Source organism: Petaurus breviceps, unplaced genomic scaffold (assembly GCF_028583685.1).
Source record: "Petaurus breviceps papuanus isolate PSGF00001 unplaced genomic scaffold, PetGlider_PUasm1.0 90035, whole genome shotgun sequence".
NCBI lineage: Eukaryota > Metazoa > Chordata > Mammalia > Diprotodontia > Petauridae > Petaurus > Petaurus breviceps.
In genome coordinates this window covers 582,180-594,240 of record NW_027187165.1, presented here as the reverse complement: position 1 = coordinate 594,240, position 12,061 = coordinate 582,180, and positions in this window count along the sequence as shown.

The following is a 12,061-nucleotide window of genomic DNA, read 5'->3' as shown; positions in this document are numbered from 1 at the left end:
ATGACATCCCTTTTCTCAAGGATGTGTCAACTTTTAATCAAGAGGGTCCAATAAACAGAAAGTCATACATCCCCTCCATCTATGACTTATTGGGGACCACTTTTTCCTGAGGCCTTTTTTTCTGAATAGAGTGAAGGTTTTTTTTTTTAAAGAAACAAACTAACAAAAATTCACAAGTCATCATACAATCTTCTCTTTTATTCTTGTGCCTATATTGAAATGTTTGTTAAGTCCATAATTAAACAAACTTAAATGTGTTATAAAAAACTCAACATCTCAAATATTATAGTGTTGCTGCCTATAATATGACAAGGTAATATTTAATTCACATTCTTTTGGCTCTATCAAATGGCTTTCTAATAAGAAAGTACACAGATCAATAGTCTGATAGAAACTGGCCTCAGGTACTCTTCTGATTGATTGTTCATGGTGAGAGTAGCTGGAACTGGATGCCCTCCCCCATTGACCTTCACCCCTTCTTAGCACAAATTAATTCCTGTGGTCACTCAGACTTCCAGGTCCATGGGTCAATAACTTTTTATCCTTTCTACAGAAGAAAATGGACACAGGATTATGACAAAACACTTGTTCACACATAGGGACAGTTTGTTTCCCATGTGGACATTAGTTGTGCCTAGGGACAGTGTAGCTTGCACTAGTTATGACTTGGTGTTGCTGCTATAGGGCTATTATAGCTGTATAAACCACCAGGTGGCATTTTAAGCTTAAATTATACCAGCACACTTGAAACTACACTTGTGGGAAAAGTACCTAGTCATTAAAGTATCCTTAGTTTGTCTCCAGGTTCTTTATCTGATTTTCTAAAATTCCTCATGAGACAGCTAGGTGGAATCAGGAAGACTCATATGAGTTCAAATATGGCCTCAGATTTACTAGCTGTGTGACCTTGGGCAAGTCACTTAACCCTGCTAGCCTCAGTTCCCCCTGTGTAAAATAACCTGGAAAAGGAAACAGCAACCACTCCAGTATCTTTGCTAAGAAAATCCCAAATAGGGTCATGTAAGAGTTGGACACATCTGAAATGCCTGAATAAGAAAAAAAATTCGCATAATTTTCTTGGTTTATAGGTTGGATATCTGATTTTGTCCCTCTCCAGTATAGCCCCAAAGAATATGACCTGCACTAGATGAAAGCTAAATTGAATTTACTACAGTGAAATAAAAAGTTAAAATGTAACAATACAAACAGGCTGGTGGGGAAGTAGCTTTAACTGCTTTTGCTAAGACCTGAATTTTCAATCACCCTCTCCCCCATCTTATAGTTTCTTTTCCTCACTTTTACTACAGGAAGAGTAGCACCCCAAATTATTTTTGTGGGTATGTAGTACAGGAGTGTATGTGGGAAGTTGATCAGGAAGGTGAGGAATGTAAGTTCTGGCCTTTTTTGGGTAAATTTTCTTTTGAGTTCTGGCTTTTTAAAGGGCTATGTGGAGTGTGGCCAATCCTTTCTCCAGTCAGTGGCTCACTGACTCACAAAGGGGTAACACAACATAAAGGCTTCCCTTTGATGTTCAATCCAGTCTGACTCTTCGTGACCCCATTGGAGGTTTTGAACTCAGGTCTTCCTGACTCCAGGCCCAGCATTCTATCTACTGAATCACTTAGCTGTCCTAAACATTTCTTTACATTTCCTTTGAGACTTTAATACCTCATTGTCTATGATAATCTATCCAACTTTGTGTCTTTTCTGATCTGGGGAAAATCAATTTATTTTGGGTCTCCTGGTCAACCCCCCCACTACAGGTCTTACTAAGTATTCTTGATCCAAGGTCAAAGGGAAAAGGGAATCTGCCTCAACACAATCCAACTCACCTAGGCCTCTTGGCAGACTGTCTTATCTTTTATCTTTGTATCCCCAGTGCCTAATATAGTGCCTGGTATATTGTATGCCCTCAATAAGTATATACAAAAATACATACACAAATATATAAATAAAAGATCTTTTGGAGATGGAGAAAGCATCAGTAATTTACGGAAGGAGCAGAAAAGACTTTATGTTAAAAAGGTAACACAATTTGAATTTTGAAAGAAATTATGGCTTCTAAGAGGTGGCAATAAAAAGGAAGTGTCTTGCAGACATGGGGGACCAGACTGAAGAAAGGCATACAGGTGGAAGATTGAATGTCAAGTAAGGCCTGACTGGACCTGAGAGTGTGTGAAGAGGAGTCATGTATAATGAGACAGGAAAGGTAAGTTGTGAAAGTTCTTCAATGTTGTCAGAGGAATTTGTATTTAACCCTAGGGATAAAAACAAGCCACTAGGCTTTACTGAGCAGGGGAGTGACATAGTCAGACCTATGCTTTAGGAAAATCATTTTGGCAGTTGTGTAGAGGATGATTTGCAGAGGGGAGAGACTTAAGGCAAGGAGAAAATTAGGAGGCTACTGTGATAATACAGGCAATCATGAACTCCAGCTATTGGCCAGAAGCCAGTTGAAACCTACCATATGATAACTCACCTGGTTGGCTTTGGGATACCCTTTGGTGTGCCTATGAGTGTTTCCTTCTTCATATCTCTTTCCATTATATCTCCACCAGGAGCCTGAGAGAAAGACTACCATCAAGCATTGTAGCTATCCCTTTTTATAGTATGTAGCATGACCAAGGCAGGCCTGACACTCCCCCTTTACATTAGTCTCTTGGAGGGCACTCAATCTCTGCCTTTAATCTCTCTTCCTCATACAGGTCTGGAAAATAAAGGGGGAAAACCATGAACCCAGAGCAGCTGAGGGCTATTTCTCAGGGGTTATAATATGTAAAAATTAATTATCTGAAATAAAAGGAAACTGAGGACAAAGTTACTAAGCCATCTATGATTTAATCTGCAAAGCTAGTATTTGTATATTAAACCTGGTCACCTGACTCCTCAGAGGTCAGAGACAAGGAATGATTTACCGACATGCTGTTCATAACAAAAAAGAGGAACTGGAAAAATTATAGAAGCTTGTTTTGAACAGAATTCTAGTTGTCAAGGCAGGTCTTCTGACTAGTTAGGTTCTCCCAGACTTTCTTAATCCTGTGCCAGTTTTTCTTTCCTCCAGGTGGTCTCTTTTGTAACCAGAAAGTGTACTGGGAAAGAGTACACTGTGGTCAGTGGTTAACAGTCACCTCCCCCTCCCCCCATCTTCCTTAGTAGAATCCATACAAAAAGAAAAGGAGGTTTAATGTGACCTCTGGCTGACCTTAATCCAACTACTAAAAATGGGACCTTGGCCTTTGGTCAGCTCTACTTTCTGTTTAGCCTTTGGTCAACACCCCCCCTTTTTTGCTAGAAAGGGGGACTTAGCCTTTTGAAAAATCTTTTAAATTTAGGATTATGTTATTCTTCTAAACTTTCTACTACTAAATGATAAAGTCTTCTCAATGCATCCACTAAATCTATATATAAAGACTATGTTAGTTTGGCTTAGTTTAGGGCTAGCTCTTCCTAAAGAAGGGATCCTAATCCTATAATCATTCTAAAAATAAAAGTAATCAAAAAGAGCTGATTTCTTTTTAAAACAGGATCACCTATTTAAAGCTGAAATGGACGTTGGAAGGATCAGTTGGTTCAACCTGTCTCATTTTATAGACAAGGAATCTCGGGACTCACAGAGATGAGTCACTTTCCCAGTGACATTCAGGTAATAAACAAAAAGACTTGGATTTGACTTTGATTCAAAAACTAGCATCCTCTCCAATGCATGAGAGTTATAGATGAAATGCTGATCCTTCCCCAGTGACTACACAGCCATCTCCTTGCATACTGGGAGGCCCCTTGGGTGACAATGGTTTCCAGGAATTGGCAGCTTTGAGTCTCAAATTATTAATGTTCTTGCTGTAGCTAAGGTTAGCTGTAATGTGTGGAAAGTACACTTTATGAACCAGAGACAAGAGCAAAATTGAAAAGTTGACTACTTCCTATCACTAAGATCAAATACACAATAGCCTAATCAGTTTCTGTGGACATTTTGAAACATCCTAATATTTTAGAGGAAATTAAAAGTAGGTCTTGCTTACTATCAGTGTTGAACATCAAATAGACACTCACATATTGATTCACTGTAATAAGACTCTAGTTTTTGTTCACTGAATCTCTGCAGTTTCAATTTGGTAGCAAATAACAGAATATTCTTCTCTGTCATAGTGGTCATTTCTAACTGATCAGAAGACAGATAGCAGGCTAGGGGCAAAAAACAAAATTCATACTCTCAGCAGACATTTTGTTTTGGAAAATCACCAAGACTGTAACTTTTTCCATATTCTTCTTTTTTTTTTTTTTTTGGGTAAACCAAATTAAGCCAGGATTCTCACACATCAAATTTTCAGAAATATGGAAATTTGGAGTCTAGATTCTTCTTAGGGTGATGTGCCTTTGTGTATAGGGGAGCTGCTTGGTGAGGTATAGATGGAGAAGGAATAATGCTATTTTTCCACATGAATACCCTGAAAAGATAAATAAATCCCCTTTCCTTCAATTCTAGGCCTTAACTAATGGTCAAGAAATATAAACTGCTCATTTTTTCTACTGGGAATAGGCAGGTAGGCACAATTCTCTAAGTGAGAGCCTTGGATTAATATCTTAAAACTTTACCATTTCTGTCAGTGGCACCATCTCCAAGACTCTCATGTTTAAAACTCTGGGGTTGTCTTTTATTCTTCCTTGTCTATGCCTCATCTCTCAGACCCAATCAGTTATCAGGTCCTTTTGGTTGAATATTCCAAGGGACCCATGATCCCAGCAGTCTGGATTTTCTCTCCTCTCAATTATACTTTGGCCATATTATTCTCACCCATCTCCACCTTTTTGTTTTCATAGCTACCACCTTAGTTCTCTGGGCTATTTCTTTTTATTTTCTTTTTGGAGAGGGAAGGCAGGGCAATTGTGGTTAAGTGACTTGCCCAAGGTCACATAGTTATTAAGTGTTAAGTGTCTGAGGCCAGATTTGAATTCAGGTCCTCCTGACTCCAGAGCTGGTGCTGTCTGGGACTATTTCAATGTCTGCATAATGGGATCCTTGCTCATATCACCCAGTCTAATTCATCCTTAACAGCTCTGCCAACCTAATCTTCCTTATGTACACATTTTGTTATAACACACCTATGCTCTAATATATTCAGTAACTCACTATTGCGTACCTAGTAAAGTTCAAATGCCTTTTCCTCAAATTCAAGGACTGCCTTCCTCCATCTAGCACCACCTTTCATTTCCCAACATTTCCTATCACTTCAATGCATGTATTCTACATGCCAGCCAAATTAAACTAATCTCTATTACCAGAACAGAAAGATTTGTTTTTCTCCCCAGTTACCTTTGCCTGTTGGGCTCCTAGCCATCCTTCAAAAATTAACTCAAATGGTATCTTGCCCAGGTAGCGATGAACCACAATCCAATCCAAGTCAATAAATGCTTATTCAGCACCAACAACTTCCATGACATTGTCCTGGGCATCTTGGATAAAAAGAAAGAAATGGAAATGTCCTTGACCTCAAGGATCTTAAATTCTATTGGGGAACACAACATAAACACAGATGAGTAATTATGAAGCAAAGGGGTAGGAATAGGACCTGAATCAGCAATTACTTCATTACTTTAGATAACTTTCAGGTGAGAGAATTCTTTCTACCAAAGGAGGTTGGTATCTTCTCTGCAATTTATTTATTCAGAGAGTTGCCTAAAGCACAGAGAGAATAAGTGACCTCCCTAGGGCCATACATACAGTAGGACCAGAGTTAGATCTTGACCCTAAGTCTTCCTGGCTTTGAGGTCAGCTCTCTAGGGCACTGATAACTGACAGGATAAAGAAAGGCATGGAAAGAGGTGGCACCTGAGCTGTGCTTTCAAGAAAACTAAGAATTCTGAAAAGCAGAAGTGGTGTGTGTGTATCATTATCATTAATAATATGATAATGATAATAGCTAGCATTTATATAATGCCAGGCACTGTGCTAAGTACTTTGCAAAGATTATCTCACTTGATCTTACAACCACTCTGGGAAGTGGGTGCTATTATTGCCCCCATTTTAAATTCAAGGAAATTGAGGTAAACAGAGGATAAGTAACTTGCCCAAGGCCACACAGCTAAGTGTCTGGAGCTAGCCACAACTGCCAAAGTGATTTTCCTAAAGCACAGATAGGACTACATCATTCCACTGCTCAGTAAGCTCTAGTGGTTATCTGTAGGGTTAATTACAAATTCCTCTGGATGCCATTTAAGACCCTTCACAACCTACTTTTTCAGCTTTTACCAACATGACTTCCTTCACACACTATCTGGTCTAGCCAGGCCTTACTCAACATTCAATCTTCTACCTCCTGTGCCCTTGTTCAGGCTAGTAAGTGTCTGAACTCAGGTCTTCCAGACTCCAGGCCCAGTGATCTATCCATTGTGTCACATAGATATGGAACATGCCCTATTCAAAAGCTTGGAAATAGAATGCAATTTATGAGGAACAACTAGAAGACTATTTGATTAAAAAAAGAATACATGAAAGGGCCAAACTTGGACCCCAAAAACAAATTAGAAAAGGCATCTTTGCAGAGGTAGGGGAGTGTGGGTATACAGCAATGCAGACACAGTTAGACTTGGACAATATGTTGTTTCGTTCTGCCAAACAGTTTTCTTCCTTTTTTCTTTTTTATTCTTTGTTATGAGGGATAAATTACCAAGGGAGGGGAGAGGAGAGGAGAGGGAAGAGACATATTTGGAAATGAAGCAATGTAAAACAAAATATGTTAATAAAAAGAAAAAGGAAACAATACTGGTACCTCCAAAACAAACAAACAAACCTTCCATACTAGAATACAATATTGGAGCCTTATCGGGGAGGGTTTTTAATTCCAGGCTGAAAATTTTTAATTTTATCCTATATTAATTTGGGAGCTTCCAAAGTTTTTTAGCTGAGGGAGAGAGTACAGGGCAAGAGGGAATGGAGTAAGCATTTATTAAGTACTTCCTAGGTACCAGGCACTGTGCTAAGTGCTTCACACATATCTCTTTGGATCCTCACCACAACCCTGGGAGGTGGGTGTTACAAGGCTGAGTGATTTGCACAGGGCTACATAACTAGGCAGTATCTGAGAACAGATTTGAACTCAGGCACTAGGAGAGTGACAAAGTCAGATCTCTGTTTTAGGAACACAGGTTTGGCAGCTTTGTGGAAGACCCACTGAAGAGAAATTAATAATATAGCTTTGTTCTTCAGACATCACTTAAAACTTTCCTTTGTTCAATGAACTTATCACAGTTTTTGAATTATAGTTATCTTTGTTTATACCATACAATCTTGTAATAAAGCTGCAAACTTTAGAAGGACAGGGACTATGTCTTATCTACCACTTTCAGCTCTCCCAAGATCTAGCAGAGAGCTCAGAACATGATAAGAAATGTTGGTGGACTTATTGGGGAATATTACTGCATTCTGAAGAATATTGATATAGTCATAAAATCATGATATAGAGTTAGATGGAATCACAGAGGCCATATAGTCTAACTCCTTCAGATAATCAATCAATCAATATTTTTTAAGTGTCTATTATCTACCAGGCACTGTACTAAGTGCTGAGGACACAAAAAAGAGGGAAAAAGTCCCAGTCTCTGCCCTTAAGGGACTTAAAATCTAATGGTGGGAGACAACATACAAACAAATATATACAAAACAAGTTTTGTGCAGGAAAAATAGAGAATAATTAATAGAAGGAAGGCACTGGAATTAAGAGGGGTTGAGGAAGGCACCTTGTAGAAGATGGGATTTTAGTTGATACTTAAAGGAAGCCAAAGAGGTCAGTCATCAGAGCACAGGAGGAAGAGCATTCCAGACATGGGGGACAGCCAGAGAAAATACTCAGAGCTGAGAGATGGAGTGAATTGTTAACAGAACAGCCAGGAGGCCAGTTCAAAGTACATCTGTTGGGGAGTAAGGTGCAAGAAGACTGGAAAGGTAGGAGGGGGTTAGTTTATAAAGGACTTTGAATACTAAACAGAGCATTTTGTATTTCATCCTAGAGAACATAGGAAGCCACTGGAGGAGAGAGAGAGGGAGGGAGGGAGAAAAGGAGAGAGACAGAGAGAGAGAAAGACAGAGAGAGAGAGAGAGTTGATTGGATCTGCACCTTAGGAAAAATCACTTTAGTGGCTGAATGGAGGAATGAAGAATAAATTGGAGTGGGGAGAGACTTGAGGCAGGTGGACCCATAAGCAGGTGTAACAGCAAACACTGTAACATACCCAGGATAGCTGCTAGCACAGGTTCTTTGATCTGCTTCACTAAAGGAAAGCAACTTTAAAGGGGTCATCAATCTTTAATTAAATATATATGATTCACTTAGTTCAGGGGAAAAAGTCAGCACCCTGAACTTCAGAAAATACAAACAGAAATTACAAGCAGTCAAAAAACACAGACAGAGAAAAATAACAATTCAACAGACCAACAGACAGGGCTTCTAGCTGTCTGACCATTACATACATACATAGTTACTAGAGAGACGAGCACGAACACTTGGGTTTTCAAAGCTAGGGAGTTCAATGGCTACCTAGAGTCTCATCTGGCCAAATCACAGAACTCTTCCCATAAGTGAGCCCCAAAACAAAACCTCACCTCAGAGATAAATACCCTTTTCAGGGTCAGAGTATATCACAACCTTCATGACCCACTGCCTAATTACAAAGTAACAAAAGGTGTGGGCCTTCCTGAAAAAGAAGCTTCCCCTATGCAAGCTTCTCTTGTTGGGCTCCAAGTGAGGCCCATTAAAGGGCAGGGAAGATCTTCAAATTCCCTTATCATTACAGCAAGCTATTGCCTGGAGAAATTTCAGTGTCAGCATCTCCCACTAGTAAGGCAATGAGAGTGGCAACTCAGGGTATTGGTGGCTGACAGCTAGAGGAAGTACTGCCATCAGACCACTCACTGACTGAAGAAAGACCACCACCAGAAAGAAGATCAAGGCTGATGTGTAATTAGACAATATCAGATGCAAAGGTGAAATGTGACATGGCTAATTAACAGAATGTCCAAACTATTTATGCCTTGATGAGGTTTCTCTAACAGTCTTGTAGCCAACTGCAACCATATTTACAAGTAAGCTACTAAATTTTGTTCTAATCGTTTTGTAATGTATGCTATAATTCTCTAATGAGCTAAATGACCTGCTCCATATCTGACTCATGTTTATATCTTTTTACTTCCTACCCCCGATCACTTTTTGGGGAAAATCCTTAGGCTTTCAGGTCCATAGCTATTTCTATAAATACCATCTTTTTCCAGGGGTGATAAGCAGTTAGGTGGTGCAGTAGATAGAGAGCCAGGGCTGGGAAGGCTTATTTTTCTCAGTTCAAGTCTGACCTCAGACACTTACTAGCAGTATGACTCCCTTAACCCTGTTTGCCTCAGCTCCTCATCTATAAAATGAGCTGGAGAAGGAAATGGCGAACCACTCCAGTATGTCTGCCAAGAAAATGGGATCATGAAGAGTCAGCCAGGATTGAAACAACTGAACAACAAAAACCATTGAATGGAAATAGGCAGCTTGTTCCCCTTCCTGAGAAGTCACATTTTCCAATGAATGCTGAGCAAACCACAATAGCTAAGGTAAGGGGCAAAGACTGCTGCAGGTCACTCCATTCCTTTGACCTTAGCCAGGCAGTTACCTCTAGTCACTACTCTAGAACTGAATGTATGGAATATACATTGATCCTGAGCTCATACAATGTATTTTATACACCCACAGGGCCAAATTACCATGTGCAATTTTTCTAACTGCTTAAAAGTCAGATTCAGTGCTCATATATTTAGTCAACATAATTGTAAATAACTGGCCCCCAAAGTCAGACCCGTGGAGCCTTCATGCTGTGACACTAGTTTTACGTTTGTCTTCACCTCTATAGATGGATGATCCATGGGAAATAGAGTAAATTTGTCTCTTCACCCTCTGCCTGTTCCCTTTGGTAAAATTCCTTTTTTGATAGTCCTTTCCCACAACTTCCCTCAGGTACCAAAACTATTAAAATCTCGTTGCACATGAAAAAAATCATAGAATTTAAAAGTTTAAGTACATTTAATCCAAATCCCTCATTTTTCAGTAAGGAAACTGAAGCTCAGAGAGGTTAAGAGACTTTACCATGATAATACTTGGACAGAGCCTCTAAAACTATTTCACATTAAGGTATGCATAATGAAAACATAAAACATTATTCTCTATCAGTGTTTTGGTTTTGTTTGGCATTTTAGCAGAGATGAAAGTAATACAATAATGAAATTATGTATCTAATGTAGAATTCAGGCAATCAAACACCAAGGGGGAACATTTTTTAGAAAGCACATCTCAGAGCTCCTGAAACCTTCCCCAGAGAGAGAGCTTGTCAAACTAGAATTCTTATCTTTCTCCAGAACTTGCCTGTCTGTGATACAAATTTCTCTATGCTAAGGGAGAGACTGAATTCTTCCTTTATTCCTTGGTAGAAAATTCTTCTTTCTAACAACTAAAAGTAAATTTCTTTCTCATACAAATGAGCTTCTATAAAGTTACCCAAAACCAAGGAACAAAATTTAATCTAGGCAAGCTCTTTTCCTTGTGGATTGATGAAAACAGGTGCAACCTGACTGATCTTAGATCAGAGAGCCGTCTTTAGACTTACATAGATTGTATGGTATAGAGGGCCAGGACAGAAAAGATAGAATGTTCACAGGGATTCAACTATTAAGCCAAGAATTTGGGACCCATAGCACTTCTCTGCTAATTTTTTATTTTATGGAGTTTCAGAATTATTACTCTGAAAGAAGACAAGATAACTACAGCCCCTGTGCTAGTCTTTTCTAAAAGAACTGACATATTATATGTATGTGTAACCCTAGAGATCTTCATATTAGGCTCAGGGTGAGCAGATATATGGGCGCAGATTTAGAGGCCTAAGTTCCTAGGAATTCTACCTTTGGAAGTGTAGTTGTGAAACATATAAATTACTTGTGAATGTGCTCCCAGTTAGAGACAATGGATTGGGGAGTTAGGATTCTAGACCTCTTCCAGGAAAGGTCACTTTTCCTTTGTGGCTCTGTCATACTTCGAACAAAGAGTCACATTGGATATGCAAAATCACAAGGATAAGGGTCAACCTTAAGAGTTTGTGAAATATAAGATCCAATTAGTCAGATTCTTTAATATCTGGGCTGGTGTTTTTTTTTCTTTTTGATCAGTTCTCTAGCCACCTGAATGAGTGCCTGTGATAAATCAAAGAAATAACAACAAAGAAAATCTTACACCTTGCCACTTATCCCATTTAGTTTTTTTCTCACTAGTTTTCTTAGAAGGGGATTGAAGATATCACCACCATGGTTATTTCATGTAGGAAGGGGGAGTGGAAAAGAAGCCTCTCTGTGTGGTCCTGCCTGTCTTTTTCTTAGACCCTTTTTTAGTTTTTTTTTTCTCAATACCAAAACATACAAAATTTTCTTACCTTAGGAAATGTGTAAAAATTTCTAAATCCCACAAGAGTATGTGGCCACTTACTCTTTCTAAAGAGGTTTTACCAATACAAACAGGATGTTGGCTATTTGAAAATATGGTCAATATGGAAAGTGAAGAGACTTTTAAAACATAAAAGGATTTAGACTCAGTGAGAATACCAGAGTCAAATAAGACATAGAAAAATAGCAACTTTACCAGTGTTCTTGGCAAACAGGGAGAAGCTAAGATTTCTTCCTTTTTTGTGTTGGCATTCACTCACCATCAAGTTCACGGTCACAGAGGCATCCATGGCAGCAGCAGTTGTGTGGGCACTGAGAGGCAGCTATTCTCCTATCTTTGCACACATTACAGAATCAGAATAACATTAGCATTTAACAGAGTATTTATAATTAACCCAGCATCCCAGATAAAAACCAATATCAAAGTTTGTTATTTTTGTCTGGATTTCTTATTTAATTTTTTTACTCTCCTGAACCAGTCTCCCAGGAAGAGTTTTACATTCAGGCATTGATTTCTTGAGTTATACTAGGCCCTTTCAAAACATCAATTAATATAATTTAGCAATATTAAAGATAAAAATCACTTGAATAGTCTGTACCAGT